Genomic DNA, 17529 nt, shown 5'->3' on the forward strand with positions numbered 1-17529 from the left:
GGAAGGAAAAGACACTGAGTATATTCTCTCTTATTATTTAACCATTATCCTCTGGGAAACAAATCCGTCAGAGAACAACTTAGAGTGCTGTATTAAGACATTTCCCCTATAGAAAACTAGTAAAGATCCTGTACAGAGTTAGTAAGGGAAAAACAGTGTGCACCCTGTACCATGAGAAGTACGAACATGGGGGCCAGAGTAGGGTTTCCATGTTGTCTGAACACGTCCGGGATATCTCTGTGTATAAAGGGGATAAACACTTAAGCCTCTTTACAGTCTGTAAACACAGACACCACAACTGTGCACGCCAATATTTGCAATTGGTATTATAGACTAAAAAATTGATGTACACACACATACTGGAGGGCATATTTACATTGTGCAGTGGTGCGTGTTGCAGAGATCCCTCTGCTAGCAGCCACCAAGGTAAATTCAGAATAGGAAGTAATGTCACTGGATCAGTATGGAGTTGTACCTAAGAGAATTTGCTTTTCTCTGAGGCACTGACACTGCAGCATTGTGTTTGGGATCAGAGCTCCATCTAATCCTATGCAATGCCTTAGGACCATTGCAGCACTGTTTAAAGCCAGCTGAAAGCTGGGGTCTGTTATGCAGTACCTTAGTGACCCAAATCAAAAATCAGTCTTTAGAAGCAATTGGTGTTTTCAGGCTCAGAGAAATAAATGGTACTGGTCAAAAAGTGGGTGAAATGGAGAGCTATGCTGAGCAGTACCTATAAACTCTCAAAGGAGCTTGTTGCTGATGCACAAGCTCAAAAAAATATGCGTTAATATACTCCAGTGGACACAATTCTGCTGAATGACAATTTGTTTGTTTGTTTGTAATAATATAAACTACAGACTGCATATAAGTGGAGATAGATATGTATATATACTATTGCCACTAGCAAATTTTGTCAGAAGTTCTATTATAAGACCCTTGAGTATATTCCCTTATTTTAAATCTGTAGCAGACATTCTTATTCCAAAAAAAAAAAAAAAAGACATGGAGGATATAATTAAATGCATACAAGCAAGGACAAACATGGAAAAAGAACTAAATCCTTTGGTCCATGTATTATTCAAGACTCAGAGAAATTAGCTAAATTTATAGAAGTGGTATAAAAGTTAGCAGAGACCTCTTTAGTATTTCAGTTCAAATATTGCCATTCACATTAATAATTTAAGGTTCTGTTATGTCATCCTTCTTGAAAGAAGACCATATTGAATGGGGATATCTGTGTATGTGTGTTCAATCTCTATTGTGAAGTAGCTTTTAAAAGTTACTTTTAAAAGTCTTTTTCTGTATTCAGCATTGCAGTTCACAAACTTGGATAATGGTACAGCATAAAGATTTAAATTAATGGAAAATGTTGAACAAAACTTCAGGGAGGTACGAATTGGCCAGAATTAATTTCATTTGGAAATTTGGCTAAGGTTTATAAACATTAAAGACAGCTATAATTTCTATAAGACCTTATTGCAGTAGCAGGGATAAGAATCATAATCACTTTGGAGACAAACCTGATGCTCACTTATGTAGTTATTAATATGAGGGTTTATTGTTTTCATAGTTTTTTATCTACTGTTTTATTTTTATTTTAGTAAATTTTAAGGAGAGCTTACTTTATAAAGTATTATTAGGTTTGCAATGTCAAAACACTAGGAGGTATTGATGTTAAGACCATCAGTGCAGTTCCATGAAATAGTTTTAAATTACATGGGTGAAATGTTATGTTTCATAGAGGATTCTTGCTTTTTTTAGACAGAGCTTAGATAATGAATGTTTTTCATGTTCAATTATTTTTACCTATGTCTCCTAACACTTTGTTACTGTGTTTTATTCAATCCTCACTGAATACAGTCAGCAATTTCCTCAGTTACTTTTCTGTGGTGCCCATCACTGGAGTCCCTCAGAAGTCCATCAATAGTAGTGTATTGCTTTTGAAAATATGTTTTTAAGTACTTGGGATATATTATCTTTGTTTTACATATTGCTAAATAAGGCATAGTAATTTTGAGGGCAAACGGTCTAAGACCTCTAGGATTAATATTCAAAATACTGAACTTTATTTTGGTAGTTGCATGTTTAGTATGCCATCTCCAAATAGAACTGTGAAGGTCCTACAGTTCTGCAGCCGAGATCTTGAAGTGTCCAGCACAGAATTTAGAAGAAAAAAATCATCAAGTGTGAAAATTCCAGCTTAAATAAATATGTACCACATCAAAACTATTCAAAATAAGGGAGAATTTTAATCCATTTTGTCACGGTGACATCTGTGTGCCATTTTCACTCTGCAGTGGCCAAATTCTCCAGACAGTGAGAGAATACTGTGGGCAACCATCGCGCTCGGAGCGTGCTCTCATTGAACCTGGCATCCGGGTTCAGCTCCCTGCAGCAGTGCCCGATGTGCACACAGTCCAGTGGAGAGCAGCAGGATCCAATCGGAGCCTCGGGGTTGCGCAATCCCGCGCACGCACAAAGATGGCACGTCGTGACTCCTGATAGCCTGCACTCCCTGCTCACGTAAGTAACCCTTCCTCGGCGAGCCTGAGCAGGGACAGGAGAACCACTCATGAGAAATTCTCATGGGCTCTGTGTTGTAAGTTATCACAGGCCGTGGGTTTTAGATATATTCTCTAAATATGCATCATGGAGGTGACTAATTGGTCTTGCAGCGTTTGCTAAGCTGAGCTGTCAGACTCCTTATCATTTTGCAGTGCTGAAGTATGATATAAAACAAGAATGCTGTCAAACTTGAGCAGCTAGACTCGTACTGTATTGACCATTCAACACGTCAATGGATAAATTGTCTGTTGACCTTTTTATAGTCAGTTTTCGGCTTTATTGATCTGAAAACTATGAAAATCCTTATCTGCTTTGGTCGGTTGCTGAAAATGGCTGAAAACTGGTGTTGTGTGTTCATGTTTCGAAAATAAGAATTGTATGGACTGAACTTTCTTACCATGACCTGAAATGACTTGCAGAGTTAGGCATGAAAAGAAGATTATTCTGCTCTTTTCTGTTATCATCATCAAGCAAATACAATCCATGTCAGTTTCACTGTCAGTCTTCAGTGGGAGATTGATGTTGTAAGCTGGTAGCAATTGTTGCAGATGATGTCTCATTTTGAGTGTACACCTTCTAACTCTTCACCTCCTTTGAGTGCTAACAATATTTCTGATGAAATGAATGTAGAGTCTGAACTATTAGTAATGAATTGAACAGAGAGAACCGCATGTAGATTTCAGATCTGAAACTTATTTTTGTAATCTGCTGATTAGGAAAGTAAGAAGTGACTGTCTATGGTCATGCTGGATAGGTGTCTATAGTCATATTCTGTGTGTGGTTAGTTCTAACATATGCTTATGGGCTGATGCCTTTATACAAATGTGAAGTAAAAGAGCTATGATTCCTTTTATACAGCACAATAAAGCACAGTTGTCTCTTGTTTATATTGCTCTTAATAATTTAGGACTGTTGTTAAAGTTTCTGGGAAGAATTTTGGATACCATAGATAGAAAACTGCACTGGATCGATTAAAATAGGCAGTAATGAACACATCAAATGCAGACCTGAACTGAGAAATATACAATCTCTATGCAGTGGATGCTGAAGAGATTTGAAGAAAGCTTATTCATTATTGAACTAATTGTATGATCATGGAAATGGATGCAAAAATTATTTCTGTAAAAAGCTGACTCTTTTGGAAATTGAAGGTGAAGCAGGGTTTCTTATTGAAATTTATCTCAGATTAATATTGACACAAAGGGCTGTTTTCCATTATTGGCCTTATCAATGCAATAACATTTTTGATAGAGAAAATATTGCCATGAAATGAGGAGACTTTTTTCCTGTCTTCACAAGAATAAACAAATAAATTACTCTCCACAGTCTAAAGTTTGACATATGTTTCATAGCAGGTAGTGGGCTCTTAAGCCTTCTGAAACAAACACGATCCAGAAGGCTGTTCATCTCCATTTTGTGTTTCTGTCCAACAAGAAGAGAAACAGGAAAAGTAAGTTTGCTTTTATGGTGTGGATCCTGCAGTTTTGGAACTCCTTTGTATGCGCATTTGTTCTCTCTGAATCATTCTTGTAAACAGGTGGGGAGCGCTTTCTTTTCTTGCAGGTTTTGGATTGAATTCAAGGCTCCAGGAAACCCAAGTCTCTTGCACTGGTGAATTTCAAAGGGGTTCAGCATAACTCAGCTGGGCTGCACAGAAGGAAACCTGCAAGTCCCATGCTTTTTCAATGGTATTCCAAACACCGCATTTCTTGACTCAGAGACTTCAAACTATCAGGTAATCACTTTTGTTGAATCAGACTCCTCTATATCCCAGACTGTGCTCTCATACATATTTTATCCTGTACTTTTTTCATGTAACTTACCAATTTACATTTAGGGCAAATCATTTAGGCAAACATCCCTTCTTGGCTCTGTGATTCCCGATGACAGAGAATTGCCTGCATCTGTTGAAAAGCTGTTTTCCTTGTTATATACTCAACATTGCTAAATGACAGAGTCTTCCTTTTCTCAGGGAAGAATCAAGGGGGGAAAAGCCTACACTGCATACATCAGCAGCTGAAGCATTTCCCAGCTGAACACAAAGTCAGTTTGCTGAAAGATTTATGTCAAAATTTGGTTAAAATCAGTTTGACAGCCTTGTTCTTCATACAGAGATTCAGTTCCCAGGAAGTCAGTCCAGTTTTATCCCACACAAGTGAAGGTGGATCAGATCAAGAAAGGATATTGACTGCACGTGAAAAAAGCGAGAGAAGCCTTTCACCGCATCAGGAATGGTTTGGGTTGCATGTAGCCACATTGGAGCTATACAAGAGTCACTTCAGCCTGTTCTCAAGGTTCTGTGGTGTACTTCAACTTTGCTGAAACTGCTGCAGATTGAAGGTTTGAATGATTTTTTCTTTTATGATTTGTAGAACACCTAGTACTGAGCGGTTTGCGCACAGTATGGCCTGAAGCTCCATCAAGCTGGACCCTCGTTTGAACCAGCTTGTCATGGGTCACATGAATCATTTACACTGATTAGGGGGGCTGAGGAAATACAACATGCAATGTTGTAATCAATAATGCAAAATCACTTTCCCTTCTAGCAGTTCCAAGCTGAATTGACAAGTATCACTAAGAGTTCAAAATAAAATTTTGTACATTTTCTCTCATGTAACATTATAATGTCCCAGATTCTTAAGTAGTAAAAAGAGGTTCCAGTGTATCTGACCTATAAGATCTTGATATTCAATTAAACTTTTTCCACTGAAGGACTCCTTTGCAGATAATCATAAAACTTAATATGCTGTTCTCAAAGCAAAGGCTTTTCTCTCAACTCTTATGAAGTAATGATTATCTCTGTGTTGTGCAATTCACTAAATTCAGTGGTCCTGGGAGATGATCCACCTTGATAAGCAAGGCACTTTGACAGTGTACTTTTACAGAAGCTAGGGGACAATTCCTTGGGTTAGAATTTGCATTGCTTCAAGTTCTGAACTGAGATAAGCAGGCTTGGGGTTTAGTTTCTTCCCCCCACCCGCCCCCCCTTTTTTTTTTTTTTTGGTTTTACATAAAAATGGGTATGTCTTAGGGTCCTAGCTTAGAAGTTTAAAAATCAGAGAAATTGAAGGGATGATGGTTTGTGCTGATTCCCACACTGGTAAACAAAGGGATAGGATAGAAATGCCTGAAAAACCAGGTCAGAGCCAGAACTATACCTGAATAAGTAAATAAATGGGTGTGAGGACACTTTCCCTGTATAAAGAGCAATGAGTTTTACACTGCGCAGTTACAATATGTAAGATTAGCTAGGACAAATCCTATTAAAATCTTAAATACACAACAAGCCTAGCCACTGTCTAGGGCAGTGTATAACAAAGCTCAGTATTTAATAACAATGTCAGGTTAAGTGCTAAGAAAGGGTGGAGGCCAGGGCCATGGCACTGGTGAGGATTTTAAGTGCCTACAGTCTGCACAAGTTCAATCACTCCTGCCCTTGCCATTCCCTGAAAACAAGGTATTTAAAACCCAAAGCCACATTTCATAGTGTCAAAACAGTGTTTGTTGAAACACTGAAAGTCAGAAACAATGCTTTTGTTGGCAGCCTTCTTGACATGTGCTTGCTCAAAGCAGGGAAGAAATGGTGCGACGCAGCGTATTGGAGAAACAGCTCCAGACAGATCTCCCTTGCATTACTGCTTCTCTTCATTCCAGAAACTACAAAAAATAAAACTATTCACAATGGAAGTGCCACATCACTGTGTCCTGGTGGGTATGTGGTGGGTATGCAGAGAATCTTCTTCCCCCTCTCATGGGAATGTTGGGAGATGAAGGAGGAAAAGTGGAAGGAATGGTTATTATGCTGTACAATGGTAATGCTGCATCCTAAATTCTGGCCACAATCCCAAACCAGATTTGCTTACAGCTCACTGTTTCTTGAAGACATTGCAACTCTGGTTAAGGTGAGCTAAAAAAGCTGGAAATGGCATTGAGAGGGGCTGGGCTGAGCAGGAGGTGTTATGGACAGACTGCTTCCTTCATGTGTCACTACTTTCATCTGCAAGATCACTGACCCTAAAGAGAAGGGTTATCCTCTACAGTGTATTTAAAGACTTACCCTCTCATGTATTTAGAGAGTTTTGCAGCTATCCCAAATATTGGCAATTGGTTTTTTCATCCTCAACACCTAAAGTCTGTCTAGCATATCCTTGACTGCATTATTTGAGGATAGCCATAGGTTTTTCCTATTGCTAGCAGAAAATGTAATCATCATCAAACCACTGGTAGCTACAAACTGAAGTCTGATTTGAAAATCTCTCTAAACAGGATGAAACTGCAGTAAAAATTCCTGGCAGCTGGCATGACATGCATAAGGATGTGCAGCAATGCTCTGTAATCATAAGACTTGTAAGCCTACCTCATGTGAAACAGGAAGTAAAAGAATGCTATTTTGCAGACCTGCTAACTGGATATTATAGCAAACTGTAGGCACTTGCCTGGCTGGCTTCTGGCTTCTATTTCGCTCTGCCATTTCTGAATACTTGTTGCCCATCCAAGGCTGATATTGTCAAGAAGTGGTGTTACCAAAATCAAGAATGAAACATTGAATGGCTTTATGTCGAGAACAGATACAGATTTATATGTTCATACAAAGAACTAGAATGATTTCTGATATCAGTATAATATATAATAATAACTTGCTATATTAATTTAATAAACTATTAATTTATAGAATTCCTATCTTAGCAATTTCCCATTCTCTTGGGTATTAGTACAAAATCTGTGCTGTTTGAATATGTCAGTATTTTCTATTAGATTGAAGGCCAGATTTTATCATGACAGTATTTTTAAACAAAATATTGAGCAAGTACACAGTCACAGAGATTGCCAAAAGGTTATTCTGTTTAGTGCCAAAACACTAAATGAACAACTTCAAGTCAAGCATCATCAAAGACTAGCTTGTTCAACCATTATCTAAGAGAACAAGAACTACAGCAAAGAATACAATTTTATAGTTGGTTTCCACCCAGAAGTGCATGTTTAATACTAAGCTGTGCTCTGCTGATAGCTGACTGAAAGAAAATGTTTCATATTAAGGAAGAACGAAGTAGAGAACTCTCACTTTATTTTTTCTGAGATTAATTCATTGCTTTCTACCTATAACCACGCAGGCCCCAAATTTGGAATTCTTGTTCAGCCAAAATGTCTCCTATGAAGACCTACAAGGTTAAATCCATTTGTTTCTGTTAATGACTGCTAAAAACAAAATTGCACTTTCACCTGGAGAGGTCTCCTGGTTCGTCTAATGTGGACAGAAGAGTAATTTATACTTGGTGGGTGTTGCTGTGTACTAAGGAGTTTAAATATACTGAGCTGAGCACCAGCCTGCACGTATGCGGAGCATGGCAGCTTACACAGGGCTTCTGCAGGTGGCAGACAGCACCTTTTCCACCATGGAATAGGAAAATATTACTGTATCTGTCACAGCTCCTTGGAAACAGTCCTGAATCCCAAGAGCTTCGCTCTTGACTGACTAAACAGGGAGCAACACACTTGAAAGGGAATGTTCTTATTGAGAGCTATGTTGCAGAGACAGCAGGAAATGAGCAGAACCCTCAGAAATCCGTGTTGCCAATGCTCATGTCATAGCTTCTTTCCATAATTATATTCTCTAAGATAACACATTTCAGCCAGGAAATTTAACATTTTGAACAAAAACACTCCAGTCAGATCAAAACCCAGATTCTGAAGTATATTCTGTCTTTATCTGTAGTAGAACCTTCAACTGAATTAATGAAATATATTGACCCTGTAGTCCCCGTAATTAATTATTGCACAAACTTCTGTGCAATTATCCTGTGGCTTGTGATTGTTTGCTTGGCTGTTTGAGACCATGGATACCTGCAAGTGCAACATCCTGTTGACAAAACCACACATTTTCACATCTCAGAAGTGTAATACTTTATATTCTGAAAATACTCAGATGCTGTCCCAGTGAAATTCAGTCCAAATCAAGGCTTGGTTCCAAGTCCCATTTCCCACTTGTTAGACAGGGATTTGGCTGATGACTCCTGACTATTTCTCCTAGCAGGACTACAGGGGGGTGACAAGACTGCAGCTAAGGAAAGGCAGAGTATCCCTTTAGCTCCTTTTCTATGCTGGCAAGCAACAAAGTAGGGATTCAAGGAGCAAAGCTAAACTGAGAGTGGAGTGAGGATGCTGAGGCAGTTTGGATCAAAGAATCCTTTGGTGCACAGAGGGGGAAAGGGCCATTTTTTGAGTTAGTAGAGTCAGAAAATAAGGGAGGATGATTTTGACCCTTCTCATTATTAATCAGAATTAATTATTATTATATAAATTAATACATGCAAATATGAGTTAAAGTTGAATTCTGCATTTGCATGAACCTAATGACAGATGGTTGTAGTTAGAGGTACTTATTCTGACAATTATTTGTTTCAACAAACAGCTTCTAGATCCCTTGTTTTTATCTGCCATTTTTGGGAGTTACAGAATGTTTGTCTACTTTTATTTCACAGAATCACAGAATTAATTAAATTGGAAAAGACCTCTGAGATCATCGAATCCAACCTACTTGTTTGTTCTTCCATATTTGTTCAAGCTGCCAGCTGGGAAGTTGCTTCTGCTAAGTTTAGAAAGTAACACCTACCCTACTGTAGGAAAAAATTATGTTGCATTTCCAACATGATTGTTACACTGGGGAAATCATTGAAAGTGATGATTTTCACACTGTGATGCTATTTTGGGATTATGTAGGATAGTCAGATTTAATGCTGTTTAAGAGGAAAACAGGATTAGCTAGTTCAAGATCAAAATGAAAGAAGAGGAGGAGCACAGCAGAGATTTCCAAGTCAAAAGTGAATTTCCTGAAATTGCTACACATCTCCACTCAATTCAGGACAGGGATGCTGGAGTCCTTAATGTTTCACCTGTGTCTCTTGCTTTGTGTAGCAACAAAAAGTGCAAAGGATTGGAAAGACGGCTCTAATCACCCAAAGAAAAACTGCCTCAAGGTGCATCGTCCCTGCAGATCTATTGCTGAAGGAGAAAAAAAAAATCAGGGTCTCAGTACAAAGTGAATATGTAAACCTTAGACAAATTCTGTTTTCATATGAAAGCAAAGAAAAGTATTGCTTAGAAAAATTACTTTTTTTTTATGAATGGTGGGATGAAAGTAGGTTTTTTCCAGAACTCTTTAACATTTCTGATTTCATCTGCTGTTTGATTATCTAGATGAAGTAAAGAAGGCAGTGTCCTGGACCAGCTAATACTGGCTTTTTCTGCCAGGTCAGACTCTCTGGCTCCCCTGTGAAATTCTTCCCTGAGACATTTGCTGATCTCATTTAATATATCTTTTGATAACCAGACTTCCAGAGGTATCTGATCACTGCAGTAGTTCTTCAGCCATCCAGGCAAAAGACAGTAATCTTTGTAAAGCAGCTGGTGCCACTGAAGCCATTACTGAATTTTTACAGAGAGTGACTTAAAGGAAATTCTGTTGCTAATATTTAATTTTTTTTTATATTATGTAATAATGTAAGACTTAAAAATAAGATAAAGGTATTTATAATGTGCATGAGTCCTTTGGGAAGACTGGAAAAGTCTCTTTAAAAGGAAAAAAAAAGTAAATCAAACTAGGATTGGAGGTAAAGTTCAGTTAAACTTGTGAGGTAAACCTCGTGGCATAATTATTGGCCAGCTCAATTTTTAATAAATGAGTGTAAACTGACTTTGATAAATGAACACATAGCATTAGGTTTGCATTCAGCCTGTTCTGTAGAGAAGAATGCTCATTATATCAATGTATAAACAATTTTTAAACCAGTTATAACGCTTTAGGTAGGATAGGAATCCTTTATCCCAAAATCAGTGCACGTGAATATCTAGCTATAAAAGATTCATATTTCTTGCAAATTATGTCCCCAAATGGGATTTCATTGGTCCATTAAATGAGGTTTCAGAACAGAGCTTGTGCTGCACTTCAGTCTCACATTTAAACTCTCTAAATATTTAAGTTAAAGCAAGAATTCTAGTTGGGTATTGATTCTTTGTTATCTATACATGATAATTTAATTTAAGCTAATGAGAAAAAACATCTGTTATTTGAACACCCTTGACAGTCCTCTATCACTGTTCTGGTACAAATTCTCCCTAAACCCTTGAAAATTTGACATAAATTTAAATAAATATTTGCATCAAATGTCTCATAGGAAGCCATTGTTTGGATTCACCTAACTGGAAAATTTCTATTGTGTTACCAAAAATTAGTAGAGGTAAATACTTGGGTGCTGTGAGTCAGCCCTCTTCTACTTACTTCCATGTAGCTCTCTTGATTTAATGAGTTGGGTTCATGATGTAAGAGAGGAGCACACAGCTACTGGTATTCCCTAGAAAAGAGATGTTTAACTGGGATTCCCTGCCCTCCACTGAGGCCACTCAGATGTACACCTGAACATTAACACCAAAACCATAACTTATAGCTTCCAAATGCTTGAAAAGTTTGGATCTGGATGACATTCTTTTCTCTTACCTCTGATTACAAACTGGGCTTTTCCTGTTCCACATTTGTAGCAGGCAATATCTGTTATTTTACAATACATGGCTCAGACCTTATGTTAGTAAAAATTAAGTGTTGGGAATTTAGGGAAGATAGGCCAGTACAGGAACAATGACCTAAGAAAAATGAAGGTGTTGGATGACCTGAAGCCAGTCTTGAGAATGTGACTATGGAAGGTGGTATGAAGTCATGAACATATAAAGAGAAGCTGAACTTCTGTCCTTATATGTACTTATAAGTGCAAAAAGTAGAACGCATGGAAGCAGGATATAGTACATTATACACAGAGTGCAACTTTTTGAGTAAATATTAGCAAAGAATTACTGCAGATATTCATCCAGGTCAAGGAACGTGGATACGTGTATGAAATCAGCTGATCTGCTCAGCCACTGCTCACCTGTTCTCTTGGAGGCATTCCATGGGCTGGAAGGACCAAGTGCCAGACTGAAATGCCAAAACACCCTGCCACAGCCCGTTCTGCTGGGCTCACAGCATTGCACAAGGCAATCATAAAAGGAGAACTTCATGTGCAAGACGGAAATCTCCTGCAGGAAAAATGTCTGCCCCCTCTAACATTTACCTTCAAGATGTTACAGTTAAGGCTGGGACTAGGCCAAGGAGGGATATTAACTGTGTTTTAAACTATACTCTCTACCTCTACCCTATAGTTATTTGTGTTCAGTCAGTCACCCACAGCTAATGTTTCTCCTTCTTTTATCTTTGTTATGACAGACCTGAGCTAACCAAGACGTACCATTTGTAGGAACAACTCTTTAGGGCATGAGGAGGTCCATGAGAACCTCCTTCAAGGTGCAGCCACTGTGTGGTGGAGCTGATGGCAGAGGCTTTCAGTCAGTGCTTACAGTGACAGACACTATATATTGCTACTTCAGCAGCCATGGCAACAGAAAGCAGTGTACAGAGCAGAGAATGGTCTTGACAATGACCCTTTTACAGTTTTTCCAACAATGCTCCTTAGAGGAGTGCCACACAGATCACCAGGAAGGAAGAAGTGACTTGGTTGGAAGGAGCAAGAATAAAGAGAAGAACATGGTAGTAATGAAAAAGGCTGGAAACCAGCTGGTTTTATATTGGGGTGGGAAACAAGATTTTCACCAGTGACCAGCCAGCTCTGATAATACCTTTTGATGGTAAAGACTAATTATGAGAATGGCTCATAAAGAAATAGCTCATCTCCCCCCGTACACAGAGATAAAATCCAAGGTCACCTTTAAGTGTATGGGACCCTTGTTCTTCTCAGTGGGTTTCTGAAATATTCTATCAGTTCTAGGATGAAATAAGGATCCCTGTTCTATGTCAGCTTGGGGCTTTATTTTGCCATTAGTCCTGTGTCTATTCAGATGGGTGATGGATCATATGTAGATCTCTGGGAAGAGGTTGAGATGATTTACTCCTTTGGAATCTGCAGCAGTCCCCAAGTAATGCTCCCAGGAACAAAAAGGTGCTAGACATTAACAGATATAATACTCTCCAATTTAATTATGTCCAAAGTCCCTCTGATTTCATAGTTGCACTTCCCAGAGTTAGAGTCTCATAGCCAGCAGCTCCTCCTAAAATTCAGATCCAAAGCCCAAAGCTATTGGATAAAGCAGTTTTACCTCTCCAAGGATGCTGAACTATGTTGTATTCCTGTGTTTGCTGTGCAGAGTAGCAGAAGAAACATGTCAGCCCATTACCTGACAGAGCATCCAGTGACAGCTTCCTGCTGTCCTGGAGGTTGTGGAGCTCACCCATAACAGCTCCCCATCTGGGCAAACCTTGGATTTTGTGTGTAAGCCCAGGGAAGGGGGAAAGCTGCATCACTTTCCTAGTAATGAAAAGAAAGAAAAGAGAAAAAAAAAATCTTGAAGCATGTAGGCCCTTCACTGAGTAAATGTTTTTGTTAATGCACTAAAATATCTCTAAAAAGATAGAAGTTTTGCTGCCTCACAGACATTGTTGTTTCAACTGATTTTAGTGGATAAATTGACTGCTTGGCCATTTACATCTTAGAATTGCAGCCAAAACCAGAAGAGATATGAAAGCAGAGCAGCATGGACACGTCATAGATAATTACAATGGGATGAGGTATAGAGGAAAAAAGTGTCAACTAATTCTCAGAAACTGGTAAACCATTTTTAACATCTAATAAAACAAAAGCAAACTCATTACTCTTCCCTCTGACACACTAACGTGTGAACTTATATTCTCTATCTGGCCAATAAAAATATTACCAGTGTGTGGAAAATTAAAGTGTAGTACTTCCCTTTAAAGAAAGCATAGAAACAATATTGAAAAAGCAGAATACACATATATGAAACCCATAAATGTTACAATAAAGGGCTTGAGATAGGTATAGGTATATGTATATCAGAAAAAATCAAACAAGAAGCTCTTAAAAAAGGGTACTTATAAGAAGGAGGAGGAAAAAATTGTCTGGCATTAACTGAGAAAATATCAAGCAGAAAGTTGCTGAGTTTAAAATAAAATAGAAAGAGAAATAAATATTTTTTAAAAGAAAATGCACACTGAGGAAGAAAAAAGGGTAAAAAGAGCAGTAATATAGTTTGATTTGAAATAAATTCTTTTGGGAACAAGTCTAATGGAGGTGGTTTGTGAAAGACTATTTTCATGCAAACAGGAAGTGAAAAAATACTAAAAGCAAATATATAAAATAATGTTCAGGAGTAAAGATGATAGTTACAGTTATGATTCTTTTTCCTTTACAGTTATGATTCTTTTTCCTTTACAGGCTTTCAAAATCCCTCATTCCTCCAACCCTTTGACCTGACTAATTTTGAAGTCCATAGCTGTTTGAGGTTTGGTTGGGTTTTTTAATATTCAATGCTATTATAATTTAGTACAAGTACTAAATGCCAGTGCTATAAATGCCCACTGCTGGTAGCTCTGACTGTAGTACTGTGTAGCATTAAAAATGGACTTTATCACCCACTTGGAACTCAAATTCTCAGCCTCATTTCCTGTGCCTTGTAAGAACCAAATTCCTTGGCTTTACTTTTGAATATGAACACGTGCTGCTCAAAGAATCTTTTGGTTTGAGAGCATCTCTGAAAGTCCACTTTATAGGTTCAAAGAATGAATATTCTCAGCCAAGTCCAACAAGAGTTTCCCTCCCTATCAGTGGAACATACTATTCCTGCACTAGTATATGAATTAAAAACACCTTCCTTCTTTTCAGTCAGGAAACCTCACAATTCTCTGTCTGAGCTGAACCCTGAACCACAAACCTCAAAGGAACCTGAACTCTCCCAGTGACTGGAACATCCTGATGTCATGATTCAACACAGTCTTGGCTTCCATGACAGCTTAATAAGGTAGGTGCTATAGGCAATTTTTCAGGTATGATAGAAAAATCTGCACTCTTTTGTTCACCTCTCTGGCACTTTCCCCTTTATCCACTTTAAAGTAGGAACCACAGCTGCAAGAAAATTTATACAGTGAGGGAAAAAACACTTTTCCACCAGATATGTAGCAAAGATATGTAAGGGGTGTCAAATCAATTTTCAGTACATTCTCCTCCCTGATCTTTTAGACATTTATGAAAATGAGAATGGAAAAAAAGAAGTAATTTCTCCTGGGTTTTTTTGTTTCCATTTCCTTTGGAGTTGTGTTTTTTGAAAGAACATTCACATTAGCTTACAAAGACATTTTTATCTTTAAAACTGTTTCAGATGAGAAGTCTTTTAATTGTGGTATTTCACACTAAACCTAAAAAAAGTAAGAGAAGCAGAATTTTTGCTTGCTCTGCATTTATTTAATGTATTTTGATCTTGTCTCTGTCCTGCTGATGATATTCCTCTGAAACCTGTGGTATAATGCCAGGGTGAGAAAGAAGCTTAGGTCTCTGGAATGATTGTGGTCAAATTTGTGTTACACCCTCTGCGATCTGATAACGACAAATCTAACATGTAAATCTTTGCAGAGACATATACATTCCAATAATCCATTTATTTGCAGACTTGAGCAAATATTGACAGAAGCAACTTCATACCTGTGGGTAATGACCCACCACAGTGATAACAGATCACAGCCCTAACTAGAGCCTGTGCATGAAAACCCTGGATGTACAGAGCTTGGCTCCATTTCCCCTGCAGTACAATGTGTTTTCTTCTTATGTGTTAAAATTGATCAAGACAAAGGAATGAGACCTGTCTTTTTGGGTCAGGTGTCAGAAGCAACTCCTAAATGCTGCTTTTTAATGGTGCTTGCTACAGAATGTTGTAACCTCAGGTGGAGCTATGCTACATGTTGCTATGCTGTCAGATTCTAGATGGGCTGAATGATGCTCTGGGGGTGCTTCTCTCCACTCTCAATAGAGGAGGACCATGAAACTCACTGCTGGATTTAAGACACCCAGTGAGTGCATTTCACACTGAGTTTTTCACCTCCTTGGATTCCATTTTAGCTAGGATGTGAGAGGTTAGGTGTGAGAGGTTTTGTTAGATCAGTGAACCAGCATGTGAATACCCACCTGAAAACTGCTTTTTGGAGAATAACCCATCCAGTTTTGTAGATGTAGATATGATGTGATGCAGTAGTATTTTAATAATTGGCCTGAAGATATTTGTAATGCAAATCTTTTGGGTAATGACCTTAAGAACAGACATAAGTATAAAAACTCTTTAAAGTTTAAAGGTTACTTTTCTGGTTTAAAGGTTACTTTTCTGCTGTTGGCAGTTTGGATAGTTGCAGGTTCCTAAATTGCTTATAATATCATCCTGCTTTAATCTGACTTTTCATTCTAGAGTTCTATCCCCAAAAATACGTGTTGAGTCTGAGAAAGACCATATCACTATGGTTTAACAGAGGAAAAGAAAGAAAAACTGTTTTGTTATTTTTAGAAGAGAAACTGCCCTCCTACAAGTTCACCAAGTACTCCTCCCTCAGTACATCTTGCGTGCCTGCTGGATGAGGAACCACAGGCTTTAGTGTATCTGACACTCCAAAGAGTGTATTTTGTAGGTGTGATGCCAATTTGCAGCTGTGCACACCTAAAAGCAAGGGCCTTCTTGATTTACTCCAATCTATACTAGGATTGCAACTGGAAGAACTAGTCAGGAATATTAAGCCAGGATAAATTTGCCAAAATGATCTTTCCAGTGACCAGACAGCTTCCAAAAAAGAAACATCTCTCCACCTCTATCGCTTCACCCCAAAAAGAAGCTTTCCATCTCTCACTTGGAAGGCTCACTTTTGGCCTACAAAGGACCTTAATGTTAAAACCAGGAAGCAAAGACAGTGCAGGTTGATTTTTCTCCCCCTTTTTTTTTATTTCCCCCCCTTTTTTTTAATCCAGATTTTGGGCAAATTTTCCTCCAGGTGCATAATACCTTTTCCTTTTAAAATAGGGAAGGTATGTGTGGTTTTAATACAGCTCTTATTATATTCCATAGTTTACTGAAGCAAAGGTAAAATTATAACTTTCATGATGACAGTGAATCAATTTTCTACCCTGTGTAGGGTGGATATGAAGGCTAATGTCCTCCCAATGCCATTGACTCAGGGCTGCTAAAGGAAGTCTTGTGGAGGAAAGTCTTCTCTTATCACTTGGCATTTCTGACTTGCTAATCTGATTTCAAAGAAAAATTGTTTATAGGAGTTCCTGGTTCAAATCCTCCTCCTTGCTAAAGTTGATGTCAAAGCACGTGCAACAGTAACTGGATGAGCAAGTCAAGCTTGTCGAGTTCAGATCCAGAAATGCTAAAAATTTACTGATTTAGCAGCTCTCAGATGCCAGTTAATAACCAGAGAAATGGGAACCCATTCAAACTTATTGGCTCAGACAATCTGACTTTTTCCTGTACTGGTGCTGAAATCCAACTCTGGGTGATGTCCCAAATCAACAAATCTCTGGGTCAGTTCTTATATTTGGCTACATGAGCAAATAAACAAACAGCCTGCATTTTCTCCCCCTTCAAACCCTCCCTTTACTTCCCATTGTTACTTACATGATTTTACTACCCACCCTGGGTCTCTTGTAGCATAGTCTGACCAAGCAGGTGCTATGGTCAATGAGGAATGCAGCTCAGGCTACTTTTTGTGTGCCCATTCAGCCCCTTCCTGATAGCAAGTAGGGGAGTATCAGCACTCAAACATATCATACTTGCTAGGGGAAATCATGGGAGTGAGCACAAGCTACCTAGTACCCTTCACATGATCCCATGAGAGAAAAGGTGATGAACCCACCACACACTGAACAGAATTGTTAGCATTTTCCAGATATTTCCCTTGTGCCCCAAATCAAGCTTCCAGTTCAGGTTTTAAAAGTCTGTATTTCTGACAGCATATAAAATGTATTACAGGAACTGTGGTGACAGAAGACAAAAGTTGAGTTTTCCATTTTATATATATATTTTTTTAACCAGCTGTATAAAGTCATCTCTCTGAAGTATTGATTCAAGCTTAGTCAAGTATTGACTAAG

General features: G+C 38.3%; 1 long non-coding RNA gene across 20 annotated transcripts in view; it reads left to right on the forward strand.

Moving 5' to 3' along the window:
- Positions 1-2394: 2394 nt before the first annotated feature.
- Positions 2395-17529, forward strand: part of LOC132328850 (uncharacterized) — a 53192-nt gene continuing 38057 nt past the window's right edge. For 9 of the 20 annotated variants that reach the window (XR_009486889.1, XR_009486883.1, XR_009486881.1 and 6 more), the window contains exons 1-7: positions 2395-2526; positions 3921-4018; positions 4132-4303; positions 4681-4908; positions 6142-7841; positions 9048-13905; positions 14286-14421. This is a non-coding gene — a long non-coding RNA (uncharacterized LOC132328850). The other 11 variants (XR_009486891.1, XR_009486887.1, XR_009486898.1 and 8 more) reach the window with 11 other exon arrangements.

The sequence above is a fragment of the Haemorhous mexicanus genome, chromosome 6, assembly GCF_027477595.1.
Source record: "Haemorhous mexicanus isolate bHaeMex1 chromosome 6, bHaeMex1.pri, whole genome shotgun sequence".
In the NCBI taxonomy this organism is placed as follows: domain Eukaryota; kingdom Metazoa; phylum Chordata; class Aves; order Passeriformes; family Fringillidae; genus Haemorhous; species Haemorhous mexicanus.